This window comes from Stylophora pistillata, chromosome 14 (assembly GCF_964205215.1).
Source record: "Stylophora pistillata chromosome 14, jaStyPist1.2, whole genome shotgun sequence".
Taxonomy (NCBI): domain Eukaryota; kingdom Metazoa; phylum Cnidaria; class Anthozoa; order Scleractinia; family Pocilloporidae; genus Stylophora; species Stylophora pistillata.
Window position 1 is genome coordinate 11,153,734 of NC_142532.1, and position 23,058 is coordinate 11,176,791.

Genomic DNA, 23,058 nt, shown 5'->3' on the forward strand with positions numbered 1-23,058 from the left:
TGTTCTGAACTGGTCTCTTTTCTTTTAGTGTTGGCTTCTCTAGTGTCAAAGGAAGTATCAAGCCGATCCCGTTGCCTTGCAGCATATGATTGCCGCTCCCCAAGACATTTGAAAATTTTTGACAAATTAGAGGCATTTTTAGGACATTTGCAATCTTCTTAGCTTAATAAATATTTAATTGAGCATTTTTGGGCTGTATGAAGTCTTGGTCTTTTCTACCCCATTTTTTATAGGTTGTTGAACTGTTGGTAATGAGAGTTAATGGCAGATTCTTTTGGGTGATGATGCTCTGACTAAGTTAGATGGTTATTTGATATAAACTGCCCACTTGACAGATATATTCCCTACAAACTGCAGACAGTCAGTCACCAACTTCCAAAAAATAGTTACCTCAAAGTTACCTATATGTGGCACTATTTTCTCTCTTGGCTTCAGCTGGGGATTTTCTTTTTTGAAGTTGGAGCTCTGGGAGGTTAGTCAAGGCCTCGCCAAAAGATATACTGCATACTTTTTGAAAGGTGACATCAATTTTATTTTACAAAGATCTTGCAATAGTTTTGACCTCCCCTGCCTTGCATGGCTTGATCTTCAATTCTTTTCCAGTGGTGAAAAATGGATTCTCTTTTGCTATTCCCTTAAACTGATAGGACTTGACTTGGAAGTAAAGCTTGAATTTCGGCATAGCGATGATAGCATCCTTCGCAGTTTGCAAAAGAATGTTCACTCTTTTCCGTGAACACCATATTCTCCCAGTTATTTACACTAAATTTGTTCAAGTATTTTTCTTCTTCATCCTTTTTCCTTGGATTCCAGCTGCTTCCAGCTAGTTGAATGCATCATCTTGTGCTTGTGCCCACATAAAGGGGGTATCTGACTTGGTGAGTTGAGTGAGGGGCCGGATAACGGTGCTGAGGTTGGGGCAATAGGGCGAGAGGTAGTTGGGCATTCCCATGAATCTTTGTACACCTGCTTTATTTCGTGGTGGGCCATTTCCGAGATTGCTGCTATCTTGTCTGGGTCTGCCTGCATTCCTCGATCAGTGATAAGATTACCCATGAACTCGACTTGTAGTTTGAACTGTAGTTTGGTTTGGTTTAGTTTTATGTTCTTTTTGGAGCAGCGCTCCATGAGGGCAACAAAATGGCGGTCATGGTCTTTCTTCTCAGCTTCTTGGTAGGACTTTCCTTTGCCAGAGACAAGTATATCATCTGCTATGCATAGTACTCCGTCGAGGCCCTTTACAGCCGACATGAGGCGCTTTTGAAATTCCTCAGGGGTGCTCGATATAGCAAGTGGGAGGCGGAGCCATCGGTATCTTCCGTAAGACGTGTGCATGGTCGTCATGAAGGATGATTCTTCATCAAGAGGTACGTGTAGGAACCCTTCTCTGACATCAATGAGTGAGAAGCATTTGGCATGGCAGAGTTTGTGGAGTTGTTCGGGCAGTGGTGGCATTTGGTATATTGGTCTGAGAATACCTTTATTGACTGTTTGACTGGGGTCAATGCAGATTCTTGTCTTTTTGGGTCTCTTTGATGACTTCATTGGAGCACCACAAGGTGGCTTGCTCTACTTTTATTATGATACCGGCTGCGGCATATCGGTCAAGGGCTTCCTTTTCTTTGATGCGTTTAGCTATCGGGACTTGATGAATTGGGATCTGTATGGGTGAGATGTCAGCTTTTACTTCGAAGTGAACGGGGGGTCCCAGGCAGCCAAGGCCTTCGAAGTTTTCAGGATACCGTGTCAGTATATCTTACTTTGTGAGTTTCCCAGGTGGGGCCAGCTGTCGTTTCCATGGGATCAGTATGGGTTTGGAGGGTGAGGGTGAGGACATTCCTGGGTCACCGTACGGCCTGTCTTTGTGGGGTTGGTTAGGATGGCAGCCTTCTACTTCCTTGGGAGTGCTGTGGGTTGCAGCTGTTTGGTTGCCTAGGTCGGGGTTGGGTTGTGACAAGCTGGTTTGGTGAGCAGGGGCTCTTTTGCCTGAGAAGTCTTTTACTGCTGGTGTAACGGAGAATATTCCATGGGCCTTGATGATAATAAGCCCCAGGCCCTCACAGCCAGAGCCAGAGAGAAGGGCTCGTTTGTTGATCATGAGATTTCTGGGAAGTATCTGGAATGTGAGTGGTTCATATCTATTGTTTCTTTCGCATAGAAGGTCAATCTGTCCCAGTGGTTTCAGTGGCGGGGAGTCGCCGTAAGGGTGGAGTTGGTAGGGTGACGTTGTGAGCTTCATATTTGGCGTCTGCTTGAGAAGGACATCTTCGGACAAGGTATTGCAGGTGGCGGCGGTGTCTATCAGGAATGTCACTGGGATGAATTTGTTCCCAGTTGTGGACATGGGCAGGGTAACAAAGTTTTTTTTCTTCATGTGGTCTGTATGGACATAAGCTGTTGTTGAGGCTACTCACGCTCCAGTTTCCATAAAAATCCTGAACCATGTAACCAACGCTGCCCTCTAATCAGAGTAAGTCCATTCAGACTCCTGGGTGCATCATCTGCCAGGCTCTCTTTTATTTCTATATATTTCCATAATAATAAGCTGTACCCGATTTGCAACAAACACATGAAAGCGTTGCTGTTCGTTAGCTATATAGCGCAGCACATTGGTGGAGTCCGTATGGTAAGCTAAATCGGGATTGCTGTTTACTTGTCTCCTTAACAATTCTCTGAGTTGGGTGGAGACGGTGGCAGCTGTTAACTCTAGACGTGGCATCGTGACAGGCTTGATTGGAGCAAGTCGTGCTTTGCCCATAAGGAATGAACAGTGAATGCGATTGCTGTCATCACATAGTCATAAGTAAGCAACAGAGCCAGATACAATAGAACTAGCATTGGAGAAAAAGTGTATCTGCTGAGACACCACAGATCCAAACTCTACTGGCTTGACACACCTATTTACCTTGAACTGCTCTTAATGAGGTAGCTCACTTAACCATTTGGCCCATCTAACTTTGTGTTGCTCAGGAATGGTGTCATCCCAACCCATCTCTTCGTGACAGAGATCCTAGAGTATCTTTTTTGCAGGAAGCGTAAATGGGGCAGCAAAGCCTAATGGGTCGTAAATTGAGGAGACTACTGACAATATTCCTCTTCTTGTTGGTGGCTGGTCATTAACAACTATGCGAAACTCAAAAACATCAGACTTCCCACACCATTGTATGTTCAACAGGGCATGTTCAACAGGCAAATGATCACTACCAAGATCAAGGTCTCTGGCTTCTTTAGAATGTTTCTCTGGCGAAACAGTTTCCAAGACAGTGCAGCTGTTGCTTATAAACTTGTTTAAGTTAAACCCTTCGTGTGTGCATGCCTCACCAAGACCTCATATCAATTCAATGGCAGTTTGTTCATCTTCGATGGAATGTCCACGTAGAAATTACGTCGGATAGTTTCGGCTATGAGTGATCCACTTTGGGAATTGGTGTCTTCGGCCATTTGCTTTAGAGCAAAGTTACAACAGCTTGGGGAAGAGAATACCCCAAAAAGGTGTACCCTCATCTGATACTCTTGGATAGACGATTCCAGATTTCCATGTGGCCACGAGAGGAATCTGAGGAAATCACATTGCTTATCAGGGACCTGTACCTGGTGAAACATAGCCTCTATATTGGCTATAAAGGCAACACGATCTTGCGGGAAACGTGTGAGAACCCTGACCTCAGAATTAGTGAGGTCCGGGCCTTGCATCAATTGACTGTTCAAGGATACCTTTGTACTCAGAAATAGCTAATGCACTGAATTATCATTTCGCATCTGTCGGACCTAAACTTGCAAATAGCATACCATTATCCACCAGGGACTTTAAGGATTACCTAGGGAATTCAAATTACACCAATTCTTTCTTCTTTGACGCTGTCACTTCTACTGAAATTGAAATGGAAATTTTGAGTACTCAATCAAAAAAAGCCTACGGACTTTATTCATGTCCAGTTCGTCTTTTGTAGTCCGCACGTCAAGCTTTATCTCATACCCTAGCTGAACTAATGAACATGTCCATTTCAACTGGTATCTATCCCCACAAATTAAAGCATGCTGTAGTAATTCCAATTTATAAAGCGGATGATGAAACTGACCCAAACAATTATCGCCCAATATCGTTACTGTCCGTGTTTAATCGAATATTCGAAAAACTAATGTACAAACGCCTAAAATCTTTTATAAATAAAAATGATATATTTTTCACATCGCAATATGGATTTAGAGAGAACTGCTCAACTCAACATGCAATTCTGGATATTCTAAATACAATTCAAAACAACATTGATAAAAAATTATATTCCTGTGGCATTTTCATTGACTTGAAAAAGGCCTTCGACACAGTTGATCATTCGATTTTGTTGCATAAATTACACCATTATGGAATTAGAGGATTGATTAATGACTGGTTCTCATCATACTTGTCTGTCAGGATGCAATCAACCCAAATCGGTTCTATTGTCTCTAGCAAAGAGAGAATAGTGTGTGGAGTCCCTCAAGGTTCTATACTTGGTCCGCTTCTTTTCTTAATTTATGTCAATGACATGCATCGTTCCTCCAAAAAGTTTGACTTTTACCTATTTGCTGATGATACCAATTTACTATATGCAGAAAAAGATCTAAAGAAACTTGAAGTTGTCGTCAATGAAGAGATATTAAAGTTGTGTGAATGGCTGAATTCAAATAAATTATCTCTTAACGTATCCAAATCTAATTTCGTTATTTTTCATCCTTATCAACACAAACTATACCGAGAAGTAAACCTTAAAATACTTGATAATAACTCGGAGCAATTGGTATCTCTTGAACGTAAGACATATGTTAAATACCTAGGTGTTCTCATTGACGGTAATCTCTCCTGGAAGCATCATATTAACTACATTTCCACGAAAATAAGCAAAGGTATCGGTATTGTTGCAAGGCTAAGACACTTGGTACCGCTCACTACTCTTATAAACATTTACCGCTCGCTCATTGAACCGTATATTTCCTATGGCCTCGTTGCTTGGGGCCAAGCCGCCAATACTCATCTAAACAAAATCGTCATTTTACAAAAGCGGGTTCTTCGTCTATTGCACTTTTCCGATTATACATCTCACAGTGCTCCTCTTTTTAGTCGTTCGGGAATTCTACCGATAAAAATGCTTTACTTCAAATTGGTTGCCTCTCTGTTACATGACATCAAAAATTGCTGTGCTCCTCTCAATATTTCTGAACTTTTTACTCACTCTGAACAGGTTCATTCCTACTCTACTCGTTTCTCAGTAGCTGGAAGCTTTTATATAAAACAGGCGAGAACAAATCATCAGTTGTTTTCCTTTTCTAGAGTTGGTGCGAAAATATGGAATGGCATCCCCCCTGAAATTCGTAAGCTAAAGAAAGCACCTTTTAAACGTGAGCTAACTCACTTGCTTTTGAAAATTCTTGAAATTGAGGAGATGAATGTTGACTTGCGCTACCTTGACCTTTCTAGCTTATATTTGTATTTCAACTGATTAGCTTTCTCTTTGACCTGTTAAAAACTCCCTTGTGTGACTGGCTCAGTTAAAACCTTTAACATGATTTTACTACTATTATTTATTATTTATTTTTATTTGCTCATTTATTTATTTATTTCATTGTTGCGTGTGTGTGTGCGTGCGTGTGTGTGTGTGTGTGTGAGCCTATACAGTGTCTGTTTAGGTAGCCCGCCTAGAATAGCTTTGCTAACTGCGGGCTACAAAAGCCTTTATTTCTATTATTATTTATTTATTACTTTGCGCTACAGTCGAGGACTTGACATATTTTGCAGGCCTTCTTGGGATGGTAGATTCCATGGTGTGGTAGATACCACACCTTTCCATGTCCAGCTTCTAGACGGCCCTCTGGCACCTTTCTTGCATATTCCTTTGATACCATCTCGTTCACAAAATTCACATAATCATTCTTGTAATTCTCATCGCGCAACATCTTTCACTTCCACATCGTTCGTTTCAATGCTTGATCGCGATTGTGCGGCATCTTCGTTTGTGACTTTTTGAATGGCAATGGTATTACATAATGACCATCACGATGTTGGATTTTTTGCTCAATTCCAGTGATGAACCTTTTGTCCTGTCATGAGTAGCCATATTCATCTGGGCCAGACTTGCCGTCGTTAAAATCCAACTCAAACATTTGCTGAAGGGCTTGGGGGGACAACATCTCCTTAACGGACTCCACCTCTTGAACTGTGACTCTGTCATGTGACATTATGGGGGTTTGGAGTGTCTTTTATGTGTAAGGGTCCAGTCAGAGTCCAGCCATAACGCAATCGCATTGCGTAAGGCCCTTTGTCACTTCTTGGTACTACTTCTAAAGGTTCCAGCGCTGCAGGGCAATTGCTGCCAATCAGCAGACCGATCTCTAAGTTCGGTATAAACTTGTGCATCCTTTAAGGGATGCCTCCAAGGCTTTCCCACTGCTTGACCAATTCAGGGGTTGGGATTTGCTGTTCAGTTACAGGTATTTACATAATACAAGAAGATGATAGATGTTGTTCAGGATCATTGAAGGAGAGGTTGGATCTATAACAGGTCTTAGGTTGCAAGCACACTGGACAGGTGATATACTTTCGGCAAGGAAGCTGAGCATTGCAGGGGTAGATAAACAAGGGTCCAAATCTGTTACTAGAGAAGAAATAATGATAATAATAAGGATGATAATAATAGTAATAATGATAACTTCGAAATATCTCACAGTTTCATCACACCCATTTTCTCGTAACCAGAATAATGAAATCTACTCGTGCTTGAAAACCTGATTCCATCTGTTGTTAAACTGGGTATTGTAAGTAAATTAGGCAAGAGTAACATGCTTTGCCTCCCTTCTCTTCATTGTATTAATTCCCAAGCTCAAACGTAGTGTTTCCTGGAGTTGCTGGGCATGCACAGGCACTATGTGGCCAATTGTCCAGGAAGTAGGGATACTTTTAAGAAATAGGGCAGTAGCTCTGAAATAGTTGGAACAAACCTAATTGAAACTTTAAACTTGCTCACTTGACATTGAGACCCTACTAAAAAGAGAGGCTGAATCTCTTAGATTCAAACCTGTGTAGGAAAAAACATGTAACTTGAAAGTGTGAATATTCTGATCTTCATCAGTTTTCAGACTTTCAACAATATACATGAAATTGTGACAAAAAGGACCTGCCTCTTTACCTGTAAATCGATATTTCAAGGGTCTATTCTTTGTTCTGTCATCTGCAAACCCCTTCTGATCTTTTTTGCTAAACGTATTGCTCTCACATTGAATCTAATGGCATGACAATACTTACCAAAACAGCTGTTTGGAGAAACATCTAAAATAGAAGACAGGTGAATTCCCTTGCTCTTGCCTAGATTTTTTCTGTGAGATGAGGGATATTATTTTCTCACGCTTTGTGGCTGATTTCAGCGCTGTTTTACTTACCTCTTCCTTCTTCTTTTCCACAGCAGCTGCCACTCTAATTCTTTGATTATAGTTGCATGGACCCCATTTGTCTTTTTTTTTTTAACCAAAATTTCCTTGAGTATGGGCAATGTCACTTTTGTTGATGTCTGCAAATGGAGAAAAATAAGAGGCAGATATACTTAGTTCTCCTCCCAGAAAAGCCAAATATTTCTTGTCATTGGGTAGCAGTTCAAATTGAAAGGACACAAACTTCTCCTTACCATCAATTTCTACTGAAAACATATTCTCGTCAATTTCAGTCATTTTCCTTTCAAGCAGTGCCACATATCTGTGAACAGGCTCACAGTCTTCAGAGCAATTGGCCCCAAGTAAGAGAAAGTTCTCTGCAGAGCTACACACATGCTGACCACAGTTTAGGAAACTAACTAACCAGGCCAATGCTTGGTCATCCTTTCCACAGGGTGCACCATCACCCCCTATGGCAACTTTAAAAGTTCCGTCTTGCTTCCCAAACCAGTTAAGCTTATCCTTCCTGTAAAATTGTGCCATTTAAGATGAAATTGTGCCATTTTCAGCGTAAAATTGTGCCATTTAAGATGAAATTGTGCCATTTTCAGCGATAGCTTTCAAAGGTCCCTGTGTTTCCCATTAACTATATCCTCTTCCTTGAGCCCTTGGCAAAGTGCTTCCCTTACATCATGTAAATCACCTGTGTCTATTTGATTAATTTTCTAAGTACCTCATTATAAGAAAGAAATCTTGGTACTGGAATGTTGCTCATGAATTCAATATGCTTTCTTTTAACCCCAGCATCATCCAAGCATATTGTTAATGATGTCCTTATTGAATTATACTTCTGCTTGCTTGCAATGCCACCCCTGTACCAAAACATTTACACTTCTAATAAAATTTGTTCGACTTTTCTTAGAAATATTAATCTTCTTTTTTACAATTTTAGGAATAACTTTCTTTGTGAACTTAGCACATTTTATCATTGCATCACTCAATACTGACAATGGAGCACTTTCAATCAACACTGCCATGAGACCTGCATATGCTGGTGTCACATTCTCAGCAGTGGCTCCATGCAACATTTCTGTAGCATTTAATGTCTGCAACCTCCTTCTTCTTGCACTACGGCCAGGGCGAGAGATCTTCCCATCATCTCCCAAAATTGTTGGAGAGCGGGTCCTCCTGTCCACAAGGTTGTCTTTAACAGAGATCTGAAGAAGAGAAAATTTTTACCATGCAAATCTTCAGTTTCACTTCAGTGCATAACTTTGCAGCCAGAGTAAATCATACATCACTCTTTTGATACCTTGTTCGCATGGAATAAAAAAGCTTTCTCCAAGAATATAATTTTCAAAGGAGTAAATAATACATGAGTTGAAGGTACTGACGTTTTCTTTCACATTTTTTTTATCCTCATTCACCAATTTGGCCTAAAACACAATAACAATGTAGGTCGAGTTTAGCGAAAACCAAAGTAAAACAGGACATTTCATAAAAATTTTCGAAAGAATTGCTCATTTTGGCATATTTAGAGGTAAAAGGCACTTTAACTGCTTTCCGATTTATATTTTATTTCTCTTAACTACATTTGAAGATGTCTGCATGCAGGGTAAGGAGAATACAGTATTCAATATTCAGTGTTGTTTACCTTTAACTCGAGTCACTTTAATTTCCTTGCCTTTTTCTTAAACTCTTTATCACAGGCAAATCATCTGCAACTACAAATTTAAAAACGTGTGAGTGCTAGGATGCAGACAGGCAAAACAAAGAATCCCAATACACTCCCTGTTTATGCCGCTAAGAAAAATTAATGCCGCAAAATTATAGTGTTTCTGAACCAAAATAATTTGGAGACTTTATCTCGCACCATAAATCTCTTCTCCCCAACGCCCCTAAAGTTTTAAGAAGTGACCAGATACAAGTTGAATATTCACAGACTTATTATTTTTCCAGGATTCTACTTTCACTTATGAGACCCCCAGAAAATGAACTGTGCACAACTTTGCACAAGAACACCGACAAACTTCATTTGCTAGTTGGTTATGTTAATATTTCAATTTCTTTATGCAGTGGAAAAGTTTGGTTCACTATTTTAAAGGTACTTTTCGCTTTTGGAATCAAAATTAGTTCAAGCTATTTTTCGTAAATGCGGTAATTCATGACATTTCTAAACAAATTGAATAGCGCGTGCATATAGGTATAAAAATCCTTGCTCGCTGGCACTTAGCGTTAACTATAACTACAATAATTTAGAAATACGGCAAAACTTATTCGACATTACAGGCTTACCTCGTCACTCAAAGCTTTTTGTTTTTTCGACGTACTAGCACCCTTATCTTCGCTGGTTCTTTTCTTTCCAGGAGAAACCGGTTGCGGGTCGAAAAGCTCTGCGTTCGTCTCAATGAAAGCCCTTTCCTCTTTATTAAGGTTATCTTCATTATCTAAAAATTTAAAAAATGCTGCATGTAACACTAGAAATGCAACGAGACATCCGTTACATCCGTTATCAATGATCGGGAAAAAGATTGGAAAAGGCGACGCTACTTACCACCTGTCGCAATAACCATAGCTTCCAGCAGCTTGCCTCCACTTTTGACCATAACCAAGTCTCTCACATTTGGTGCAGTCTCCAAAAACAGCTTCCCTGTCTCTTTCGATTGCACCTTTTTTGTTTGAATTATGCACGTACTTTTGTCAACAGCAAAATACAAAAGACACAGTTTTGAAACTTTATTGAGGCTGCGTAAAGCCATTATGAACGTGTAGTTGGCACAAGGCTGTAGGTACGGTGCAACTTTTTTGCTCATGCGAGTCGTTTATGCATGAGAAGTAAATGATTTATATTCTGTCAGTAAGCCAAACAAGATTACTTTTATGGTCTATTGTTTTGTTTTAGCTACTGCAAACAAAAGGGGTAATTAGGGATAAAAAGAGAAAAAAATCTTGCTGGGAGTTTTAATAATAAAAATATGCAATTTGAGTCACTGAATAGTTATGGTAGTGTTATGTTTTACAAATGCATTTAAATATATATTGAATTTTTTCAAACTTAGCACACTACATGTACAATGTAAGGTCTGTTAATGAGCACACGATGTTTTTCAAGCAAAATTAATGAGATCCACATACTGTTTTTAATAATTTTTATTTTCAAAGGATAAAACAGTGGAAGCTGGTAAATATGGAAATGAAAGGGGCATGAAAGATTGTCTGTATTAGGCAGGATGATGTAAGAGAAAATTTGTGTCATCAGGACAAATGAAACTGTCCATAAAAGCAGGTGTCCATATCAAGACGTTTCCTGTAAAGCAGGATTCCACTATATACAAAACCTATAATGCATACTGTATATGACGAGGACAGTTTACACATCATGTACAGTATGTGGGTGAAAGAAGGCTGATCACTTACCTTTTGTGACTGTCTATTAATTAAAATCATGGGTTGTTTAACAACCCTGTGAAGAAATATAATAATATACAGAATTAAAACCTAACATGCATGCTGTTTGGATGGTGACTTTTTCATGATTAGCATCATGACGGCAATCAAGAGAATTATATATTTAAGTTAGAGTTACATGTACATGTATTGGTACATTCAAATCTAGTCTTACAGTCAATACAAAGAGCATGTTTTTATGCACAATTGTTTTGGTCCTTATGGAACATTTCATCTTAATTTAACTCTCTTGAAACAAGGACCTGTTAATATAGACAACAACTACTTTTATGTTTTCCACTAAGTAAATGATATTAAATTGCATCTAAACTGCATTTTCCAAGCTACGTTTACTGGGCAGGGAGACAAAGGAAACAAGCAGAAGTTGTAGTAAAATGGCTGCAGGCCTATACCTGCAGCCATGTTTAATCAAGATACAATAAATTGAATTACAAGAAATTGTTGCAAATTCTGACAAAGGGAACAGTGACTATTGCCCAGTGAAGGTGAGGGCAAATTAATTACCAAAGCAAAATGACAAATGAAATCATTCTGCAGCCCCACCCAAGGAAAATGCAGCAAAGTAAAAACAAATACACCTCCAATAATGATTGAATAAAACATGAGACTGTGGCCCCTGCTAACAGCACATGAACATTACTATTTACAATCACATTGAAATCATTTAAGAATCGTATGCACTCAAATGGAGATCAAATATTAAAATAACAAGGCTGTCACCTTTCCGAACAGCCCATATGCACTAGAACATTGCGGTGAATAATCACCTATAAAACACTCGATAATAATATGTACAAAATCAATAGTATATACGATATTCAATGAGACAAACACGAGACTGTTGCCCCTGCTAACAGCTCACTTATGTAACCAGAACATGTATAATCATCGGAAATTGTTTAAAATTTTTAACGAAATAACAGTAGATACTGATTGCAAAGTACTAAGAGACTAGATAGTAGTGATGTCCCCCCCAAATCAATCCTTAGCATCCTAGTAATTACATTGACGATATAGCTCCAGAGATAGGACTGATCACCTCTGTCGATCAGTCGATAAAGTCTCTAATGTTAATTAATATCATATAAAATGCATTTGAAATATTTAAGATCATGAAGTTAAGTGCTTGCATACCAGAGAGATAAGTGACTGATCACCCCTGTAAATCAGTCAGTTTCCCCTCTATTGATGTATGATTGCCAAATTAAATTAATGTTGATCAGCTAAGTTAGGTAGACAACGAAGGAATCCTGATATATTTACCAAATGCATTGGATTGCCATCGCTCCAGAGTACAAATTTGACAATCAGACAATCCCCTGTCTGCAGCATAAGAGGCGCACCGATTCAAAAACTGTGACCTTTATATCATGCCAAGTCAAGACCGCAAGATTTTACAGCCCACGAAAGCTGTTCAACAAATAAATTATGCGTGATGGGTTTTCCACAATCAATGAAAAGTGGACCCGGTGCAGGACCCCTGTGGTTCAAGTAAAGTAAGACTGACTCAACTGGGCAATGAGATGGCTGGCGGTTGATGACAGTGGAGAAAAGGGGCTTATTATAATTGTGTTTGTAATCATGAAAGTAAGTTTGAGTGACATGATCTTTCCCGTAGAATCGACAAGTGGAGTCAATTGACTTAATTGAACAGGGGGGCATGCTCCCTGAGTGGGTGCAGTCATCTCATCAACTCGCAGGAACGCATAAAAGGCTAATGAGCAGATAGCACGGAACTGAACTTTGGTATAATTTGGGCAAGAAAAACTCTCAGCCGAATCAATAAGTTTATGAAGAATAGGTAATGTAATTGGTAATCTTGTATCAACGCGTTGCCCCTTCTTCCTATATCCTTTCAGCATTTGCATAATGAAAAAACTCTTGGATGGGTCAGGAAAGTTAGAAAGCTTGTGAAAATAGACAAGGGCTGAAACATAGGTGTTCACTGTGGATGGTGCAGTGCATACCCTTTGTCATACAAATATGCTATAAAAATTGCTAACGCAGTGGGTGTGATGGGAAGAGAAAAAGAAGCATGCCCGAAAATGTTGTATGAAAATTGTTGAAATAAACGGCATGACCTTTTATAAGTTGGAAGAGATGACTTTTGCAGACTAGCCGACAATAACTCTAAGATTGGAGGTTAAAGTTCTGAGGCTGCAGACAGAGTGGGATTGGTGTGGGAGAACTGTCCATTTGAGGGGCCATTTGCTTGAAAGCCTGTACCTGTAATCGGGACAAAGCATCTGTTAAGATATTACTGATGCCCGCGATGTGTTTAGCCTTGAAAACAATGTTGTGGCGTAAGCAGGCCAGGACATGCTTTCGAACAAAGGACATTAAGTCCTTGTCCTTGCAAGACCGTGTGTTGATAACATGAACCAGAGCATTGTTAGTATGGGTAATCACATGATTTCGAGTGCAATTTGGAATAAATAAGCACGAGTAAATTTTTTCAAAGACTAACAAAATTGCGCGAGCCCGTAGGGCGAGTGCAATTTGTGGTCTTTGAAACAATTTACAAGTGCTTATTTATTCCAAATTGCGTGAGAAAAATCATGTGATTACGTATTAATAATATATATGAAAAAATTATCATAATTATGCAGAAGTAAAGCGCGCGCGTCACGTGCAAAAATGATTTATTCAAACCCTGCAAGTGACATTGTGTGTGCGGTCAAAACAACCGTGTACGATCAAAACAAAAGATAAAATATGAAATTTTCACATCTTTAAAGCGCAAAAACGTTCAAAGTACGGCCAAACAGTTCAAGGAATTGTTCAGTCTGTGTCCGAATCACTTTCGATGAAATGGAATTGTCGTTTGCAAAGTTTATCAGGCGAGGCCTTGTTGTTGAGGTTGAATGTCACAGTGCAGTTAGTGAAGGAATTCATCAGATTCTGCGCTTGAGAGCTCATCATGTGTAGAATTACTGCATTTGAAGCGGAAGGACCAGATGAACTACCCGCCACTGACGCGGATTTTGGTGTACTATTTCCCTTTGAGATAGCCCACGAAAGCTGTCGCTGTTCGTCTTCGTCGGCTTCATGGTAGTCATCTGAAGACTGGATATTTCTGTGGCCAGTGACTTTTGAATGGACGACCTCTCGATATTTGCTTTCTTCATCTTGCTAACGAGCGTTTTTCGGGCACTGTGATTGGTAAACCGCTTCACGGATGACTGAAGGCTGGTTTGGGAGATGATATTTTTCCTCATGGAGTTGATTTTATTTTCTCCCATGGGCTGGACTTTGTACTAAGTTTCATCGCCAGGTCTGCCGTTGTATTTTATTGAGAGATAAAACGGACCACTCACCCTGAGACTGCGAGGCCTACGGTTGATGGAACAACGCAAGTGGACATCTCTCTCCGCCGGTCTGAAACATTTTGGGCTGAAACTGTCTTGGCTTTGCGTTCAAACCTCCGGGTCTGGTTTTTTTTGGCCCTTCAGCAAACTCAACAAATTCAAGGCCGTTGTCTCCTTTCACGATTCTGAAATCCTCCAGTCTCATTCCATGGTGTTCCTGCCTTCCACAGAGACCAAATTGTTGAGTAAGTAGCCACCACATTCTATGAATTAAGGACTCTGGGGTTTTACCAAGAGTTTTTCGCTCTTCCAGAGAATTTCTTCTTTCTCTTCGGATAGTTGTCGAGCTTTGTTTGGGCGCTTGCCGCGGCCAGCTAAGCGAAGCTGTTTCGCTTTCCCGTCCAGTACTTGTTTGGGGGAACAGAATTCTCTGTCGTGAATAATGGACAGTTTATAGCCTTCGTTCTCGAAGTGTCTATCAAGCGATGTAATCATTACTTTCAGACTTTCTGGTTCATAATCTTCCCCATGTTTGTTTTCAATTTCGGCGTAGAATCGCTCAAGCAAACTGTTAAGCTGCGTCGGCTTGTAGTTTTCGATTTCTGCGGCAATTCCTTTCTTTAAACACCACTTCTTTCAAACCGACAACCAAAAAGCAGTGCTTTTTACTGTGTTTTCGTTGATAGAGCTGTTTTTCGGCTGCTGTATCGTTGTTGCGGTGACGGAAGAAAACCTACTTAAAACACCCGCCATTGTTTCGCTCGCAAATGTTGTGACGTCTAAGGCTCGCATTTGATTGGCTCTCTAAGAGTTTCATTGATTACTGACCAATCAGAATGTCTGGTTTGTTTCTTTGTTTGCACTGAATTAACCCTCTTCTGCACTGAATTAACTCTCTTCTGCACTAAATTAACTGAAAACTGCATTCATCTTAACCCGTTCACCACCAGTCGTTTTTTGCAGAAAACAGCCCTGAACACCAGATGTTTTTGGTACTGTTTGCCGAAATTACGTACATTACTTTAATTGCAATTTTCATGGAGAAGGAAGCATTCTTGCAAAAAAGAACCCCATATGATTTTATTTGTTATAAAATTCTCTTTCAGGTAATTCTATTTACATTTTTAAAGGATGAAAACTGACTGAACATGAACCTCTCAAAGTTGAGATAACCTACGATTTTGAAAAAAAACACATATGGTCCTTCTTGAAATGTGTACAAACCCACCAAAATTTGTCCAACAATATTCTAAAATGAAAAAATGCTTTTCATAGGACAACCTTAGATGAAAAAAGCAATTTATCTTACAACAAAAGTCATATTTTTACACTAAAACTCACCCGACTTCATTTGCAAAAAAGTCATGTTGTCATTGCGCAACATCTTTTGAGTAAAAAAACTTTAAATTTACCCATTGATTTGTGAGTTTTTACTAGCACTTAGAAATAGTTTTTGTCTCTGTAACAAATGAATTCTGAAATAAAACCTGTTCTTCTATTGAGTTACTGATGTAGTGCCTCTCATTTATTGTCCCTAGCTAGCAAAGTTTTCTTTAGTATGGTAGTCATAGAAGCAATTTGATCCTCCTTCTCCAATGCACAGGTAAACATTGCACTGGCTGCACTTGAAAGTTGTCTTGTGTCTTGGAGAAGGGTTGTCAGGATTTGCTTTCTTTGAAGAGAAGTGCTTTCTTTCACAGACCACACAACGATGATTCTTGCCCTCCCCTTTGAAGGGAAAATGGATTCCAACATTACTGAGACGTTCAGGCACTGGTGTGTCTGCACTCCTCTTTCTTTTGTTAGAGGCAGTTGATTTGTGTTGCTGTGGGAAGTTGCCAACCAACTGCACACAAAGGTCTTCCTTGAAAGACAATAGATCCCTTTTCCTTCTTCCTCTTGGAGTTTGTGGGCGCTCGAACCCCTCAAGAATGTAAGCATTGTAAATGCTTAGAAGGACCATCTTCAGGAAAATGCGAAGGTACCACCTCTTCTGTTTCTTTGACTTATTGACTGCTGTCATTTGGTCTGAGAGATCGACTCCTCCCATAAAGTTATTGTAGGACTTGACAATTCCTGGCCTGTAAATCTTCTTGGTAACCCAGCGTCCTCGTTGCTTGACCCTTCTACACACCAGGTCACTTTCATTTCTGACTTCTTCTGATTCAGCCCCAGAGTTGTCATCTTCGACCCAATCTGGTACCACTGGTGGGGAATGTATTGTAGTTAGAAAATAGACATCTTTTTTGTCTTTCCACCTCAAAGCTGTCATTCCTTGTTCCATTGCAGTAAGCCATGCCACTTCTCCTCGTTTCCTGAGAACAGCTCTTTTCAATTGTTCATGCGGGTAGCCCTTGCGAGGTCTTGCTGTCCCAGCAGCAAGAATTCCCCTTGTCCTCAACAAAAGGAAAAGAATTGGGCTGGTGTAAAAATTGTCAACATAAAGGTGATAGTTTGTATTGTGCAAATCTGCAACCAAATCCATGACAATCTTACCGGTCTTTCCGATGTTACCAGCCTCTCTGTCGTCCTTCCCAGCATAGATAGAGAAATTCTTGCAATAGCCAGTCTTGGAATCACAGAGTTGAAAGAATTTCACTCCAAATTTGATTGGCTTATCTGGCATTCTCACCTTTATGGCTAACCTCCCTTTGAAAGGAACCATAGCTTCATCAATGGAGATTTCACGGGAGCAGTTAAAAAGTTCCTTGAATTTCTGAACAATATCATGATAAATACCTCTCACTTTATATAAGGGGTCTTGCTTTTCTTCTTCTGTTTGTTCGTGGTCTGGGTCGCAGAAGAATATGTACGATTTTAACTGGAAGAAACGTTTTCGAGATCGCAAAATGTTTTTCACTCCTGGAATGTGAAATAGCCTTGCTTCTGCAGATGACAGGAAGTAGCGTTCGTCGCGTGGGACAACAATAATGTCATTCGAAATGATCAACATTGCAATAAATGCCTTTAACTCTTCGGATGTGACAGGTTGCCAATTTGGTACTTCTTTCTTCTGAGCATTCTTGTTTGTAAATTCCACAATTTTACCGATGATTTCCTCGGTGAAAAACGAGAAAAAGTCAAAAGCCTTACCAGTATCAGGTAAGTTTATTGTCGGACCAGGTGTTAACGTGAACGGTTGCATGTCTACATCGAAGCGCTGATTCTCCCACTTCATGTTTTCGGGCAAATCGAAATTAAAACCAGCGAAATCCTCTTCCTCTTCATCGCTATCGAACAGCTCTTCAAGGACATCGTCATCTTGCAAAGAATATTCGCTTGAAGATGATAAATCTGATCCAGAATTGTCGCTCTCGTCACCCGAAGACATTTAAAAATGGCGAAGTTCGAATTTTTATCTCGTTGAACTTTCAAAACAAAATATCTCGAAAACTTTGTATGAAACCGCGTGGTGATAAAAACACGATTGCATTACTCAAACCCTCCCTAGGAAAATGGCAATATCTGGGCCCCCCAATTGCTAAAAAAAGCCTGGTTACAGAGCGGTAATGTTTGTAAATTTATTTGGCCGCTAAAGGGGCCACGAGTGTTGCAGTACCTTTTTGTCAGTGGCCTCTAAAGAGGCCACCGGTGGTGAAAGGGTTAACCAATCAGAACTGAGAAATTTTTTCATGTATATTATCAGTGAAAAGCAGCATATGCTTATTACACATAGCATGGCCCCACAGGTAAAGACTTAAAACGATTGGATAGAATTCTAAGATGACAATGTTACTATAAGCCCAATCACTGGGCCACTTCCCATAACACCAGTGACTACTGAATACTGCACCAAAACCATGAGCTCCCGAACTATCTGCGTACAAATTAAGTTTGCTAGAGGAAAGCCAATTGTCATCTAAAAAGAAAGATTTGCCATTGAAATCTTTCAAGAAGCTCAGCCAAAGAACAAGTTCTTTTTTAACCTCTTGATGGAGTCATATTTTGAGAGAAGGCCATTTGATGCCAATGGTCAAATCAATAAGGCAACGCAAAAAGGCTCGACCTGGCTGTACAACTGATCATGCAAAGTTTAAAAGCCCAATAAGTGATTGCAACTCGTGCTGAAATTCTAAGATATCGTAACTTCCAGCCGTTTACCCATGGGTAATCTGTTTATTTGGCCTTAAACACGCGCCACTGTGGGTAATAGGAAGGTGCGGGTTATATGACAATTTTGAAGTCTACTGGCAGTTGAATTTAAGAAAATTCTCACCCACCTGCGTTTCCACCTCTCAGATGAATTTTATTGTCTTAAGAGTGCCACAAAGTGACACAAAAATATGATGCTGACTCGAGTTTATTTCACGGTCAATTAGTTGTGCGACAAACAAATTACTGTTGGCACACATGTAAACAAAACCTTGATAGAGACAAAAATAAACCGAGGATAACTGGCACATCAGTAACAAATTTCCAGTTCACACCAGCTTCAGCTGGAGAGTATTTTTCCATTTTCATGGAGTTGTTAGGTCTAGTAGAACCAGCGATATCGATTTGTTTGAGAAATCAATGTGGTGCCAAATGATCGTTCGCACAAAATGTGGCCATGAATTTGCATTCTCTCAAGTATGCAATGTTGTGAATTCTAGAGCACATTTGTACAAATTTCCTTTGTTTTTAAGGTGCGGGTTATCCACCAGTGCTGGTAATCTGTCGACATTTTTTTTTCGTTGCATGCAATAATCGGCCGGTGCGGGTAATCGGCTGTGCGGGTAAACGGCCGGAAATTACAGTAGTAGTAACACACTTATCAAGTTTATCTCTTGGCAACCTTGCCTCCATCAAAACAGTATCGAATTTCATACCAACAAAAGAAAGGGTTGTTGCTGGGCCACAAGTCTTTTCTGGTGCTATGGGAACTCCCAAATATGAACAGAATTCCAGAAAAATGTTTAAGTTTTGTTGACAAAGGCACTCTGATCGAGCAATGATTAAAAAATCGTCTAATAAATGCAACACATGTTATATCTTTAACTTGGTTCTGGCAATCCACTCCAAGGCAGAACTGAATGTCTCAAACATTTTGCAAGAGCTGAAACAACCCATGGGCATGCAATGGTCATAGTAATACTTATCCTCCCATTTCATTCCCAACAGGCCATAGTCAATGGGGTTTATAGGTAAAATACGGAAAGCACTTTCTATATCTGTCTTAGCCAAATAAGCACCTGTTCCTACGGTTTTAATGTGGTTGATGGCGTCCCCTATGGTTGCATAGCACACCCGGGAGTGTTCAAGAGGTATGCCATCATTAACTGAAGACCCCTTGGGAAAGGACAAGTGATGGATTAGTCTAAATTCACCCAAATTCTTTTTTGGTACAACATCTAAAGGTGAAACACAAGCCTTGGGATCATGCAAGATGGGATCCACAAAATGCTGTACTGTTAGAGGAGGGGAACCTGGCAGTATGTCTGGTGGGTGAAGGCAGATGGGGGAGTTGGGCGACGAAAAGTATACGAGCTCACCCTGTGATTGCCTTCACATTTAAAGCAATTGTGGCTGTATGCACAACCGTCACAATGCCCGCCTTTGTGAAATTTGAAACAGTAACCAGCAGGGACTCTTAACTTCTGCTTTACTGAAAAATTTTTAACTGGCTTGCAATTATTAGCAAAACTAGATTGTGCGCGTAGCCACAGTTCCCCATGTATTGTTCCCCATGGCACAGAGGAAGATTGTGATTGACATAAGAATCTGAAATTTTCATCATAAAATCTCCAGTCATGTCCCTGGGGTGCTAGATCCCTTATTATTTCACAATTATTCCCTGCCACACCCCTCTAGCAACACACAAACAAACAAGACAGAGAATCTGAATAATTTGGATATATCAACAAAGTTGAAATGGTAAATTGGCCACCGTAATGATTACAAAAGCTGACGTTTCGAGCGTTAGCCCTTCGTCGGAGCGAATAGAGGAATTGTAGGTTGTGTGTGCTTTTAAAGGCAGAAAATGGAGCTACGTTATTGGTGGGTGCATGGCAACGAGAAAAAACATGAATAAATTAGTGAAATGAAAAGCGTTCATTGATCCCTGTGGGATTTAGACTGCCGGTTTGAAAGATGAGCTTTTGTTCAAGATTTTTACGGCTTGAACAAAAGCTCATCTTTCAAACCGGCAGTCTAAATCCCACAGGGATCAATGAACGCTTTTCATTCCACTAATGTATTCATGTTTTTTCTCGTTGCCATGCACCCACCAATAACGTAGCTCCATTTTCTGCCTTTAAAAGCACACACAACCCACAATTCCTCTATTCGCTCCGACGAAGGGCTAACGCTCGAAACGTCAGCTTTTGTAATCATTACGGTGGCCAATTTACCATTTCAACTTTGTTGATATATCCAAATTATTTCGTTCCTCCCACCGACGCAGCCCCAAACAGTTTCTTTCGAAACTATCAGCCTTAAGACAGAGAATCTGTTTGGGCATCTTTAATGAAAAATGAGAGGCCTCCAGGGCCCAAGGAGACTCCAAGGAGGGGGGGGGGGGTGGAAGGGTGAACAAAAGAACTTGAACGAGCGAAACAAAATGATCATATGACACTGACGTGCCCAGCTAGGATCTGCATGAGAACGAGTCTGTCTGCTAAAGGCAATGATAAATACAACATGTAAGTGTCAGATCGCCAGTCTCCTTGAAGCTTAATAACCTCTGCTGAGATACCGCACTTAACGGTGAATGTAGCGCCGCCTCGACGAAGACTGTGTCCAGAAAATTCCAGTGGATCCAGAGAGTTAAGGGATACTAAATCTTAATACCACCGTTAAGAGACTTCGCCGTAATACAGGTGAGTTGGTTTGACGTGGAAGTGAAAGTGAAGAGAGGACATGCATCAGGGGCAGCAACCATCCTGAGTAATAATTTTAGGACGGTTGTGGGGCAGAGAGGCGATCCGGGAATCTGCGGAACTGGAACAACAAGGGCCGTATCACCTGCTTGCCGAGTTTTGGTCCTGGTGACTGTGAGAAAGGCGCCGGAATCGGTGAAGTTGATGCTGCCTCTAGATAATGATTGTTGTGGAGAGAAACTGTCGAACGTCTGAGGAACGAGATTGGCGGTGCGAAAAAAGGTGAAGAAACCAACCAGAAGGGCGGACCACAAAGCTAAATGGGCAGAGTTGAACAGATTAAGATGGGCATGGAATTTGTAACAAAATCAATGGCGTGAGAGGTGCTTTGCGGTGGGGAATGTGAATCATGGACTTCTGTAGACCTTTCTGTGTCAGTTTGAGATGAATATTGTCGAAGGCTGAAGCATCCAAGTGGCAGAAAACGTGAAGCCTCAGGGTGCTGAGATAATTGTTGATGGTATGGTGGGATTTGACGGAGAAGCTGACTAGAGTGACGAAAGCGGCGATTGTAGATGGGGAAGCGGGGAAGAGTTGAAGATTGTAGAAATCACAGAACTTAAGGTAGGTGTTCCAGACAAAGTGATAGTTCCCCTTGGTGGCTGCTGACAGGGCAAAATCTTAGATTTGACGAACATGATGTTGTAAATCGTATAGGTGGTAAACTGAAATACGAAAGAAAGAAGAGGTGATTACCACTGAAAGTCAAAATGAAACAGATCAAAAGAGGAGACATATTCTGTTAAGGTGTGGTAATGAAGGTGAGCTGCCTCATAAAAGGTGCCATGAAATCTGGGATCACTGTCCCAGTGACTCAGAGTATCAGCAATGGTGTTCTGGTGACCCGGGATATGAAGGGCACGAAGCTCGAAATCAAAACGGGAAGCGTAAAACCAAAGTTCGTGCCAAAGCGATTGAACAAAAGGGACGCGTGAGCATCGGCTGTTGACTGCAAGTTCAGTGTTTTGATTGTTGGTACAGACGAAAAGCCGCTGGCTGTGCAGTTCTTCAGACCACAGTTTGAGACTGACGATGACAGGCAACGTTTCGAGAGAAGCGATAGGCAGCAAAGCTGTGTCGATGAAAGGTGGATAAGAGGAGTGGACAGAATGGCCGTCAAAGAAGCCGCCAATGCCGGAAATGCAGGCGTTGGTGGAGAAACAAACAGTCTTATCAACCCACGGAAAGGAACGTAGTAGAGAGACTCCAATTTAAACAGGAAGAAACTCGTTCCACCAGCGCAGATCGGCAAGTAGAGCGGAACTGGGCATGAAGTGGGAAGATTTGTGGGGGAGCCAACAGAGTTTGTAAAGCATTCGCTGCATGAAGATTTTTCCGTGGCTGATACAGGTGCAGATGTAGGAAAGTTTGCTGTTGAGTGACTGTAAATCAGATTTTGTGACTCGTGGGGAACTAAGCCAATGACGATTAAGTTCGGAGGCGCATTACAACTTGTCTTCAGGAACTTCCAGAGTCATATTAACAGTGTCGTAAATGAGGCAAAGGAAAACCATCCTAGTTGAAGGAGGAGAATCCTTTTCCGGGGATGATTCTAGGAGGGTCTGAATGGGGGGGTCAAAATGTCGGTTGTGGGTTAAAATTTCATTACTTTGTCGGTTGTCAGTTAAGATTTTTGACCTTTGTTGGTTGTCAGTAAATCTCAGTTAATAAAAATACACGTTAATTATTCACATTTATTATGCAATTTGCCCAGATTTAAGACTTTAAACTCTAGACGAAGTGTAATACTTGTAATAATTCACTATTTGTTTTCACTTAAACCTCGTTAAGGCTGTTTCTTAATTTAGCAATGTGCTCATCTACCCCACTTTTGTTTGCAAATCTAGTATACTGATAAAATTCACCAAAGCTTTTATTATAGATGTGAATTTGTTTCCTGTCGACAACGGGGCATCGAAGTAAATCAAGAGAGGTAAATTCTACAAAGAATGAAACACCCACTCTAGCCCCTGGGATACCTAATTTTAATTTGTAAGCTACGGAAGTCTTTTTTCCGAGACGTCCAC

At 40.5% G+C, this 23,058-nt stretch overlaps 3 pseudogenes; all 3 read right to left on the reverse strand.

Annotated features, from left to right (window-relative positions):
• Nucleotides 1-7,868: 7,868 nt before the first annotated feature.
• Nucleotides 7,869-10,157, reverse strand: LOC148716519 (uncharacterized; annotated as a pseudogene).
• Nucleotides 10,158-12,116: 1,959 nt separating this feature from the next.
• LOC148716520 (uncharacterized) lies at nucleotides 12,117-19,240 on the reverse strand (annotated as a pseudogene).
• A 1,476-nt stretch (nucleotides 19,241-20,716) lies between these two features.
• Nucleotides 20,717-22,620, reverse strand: LOC148716521 (uncharacterized; annotated as a pseudogene).
• Nucleotides 22,621-23,058: the final 438 nt, after the last annotated feature.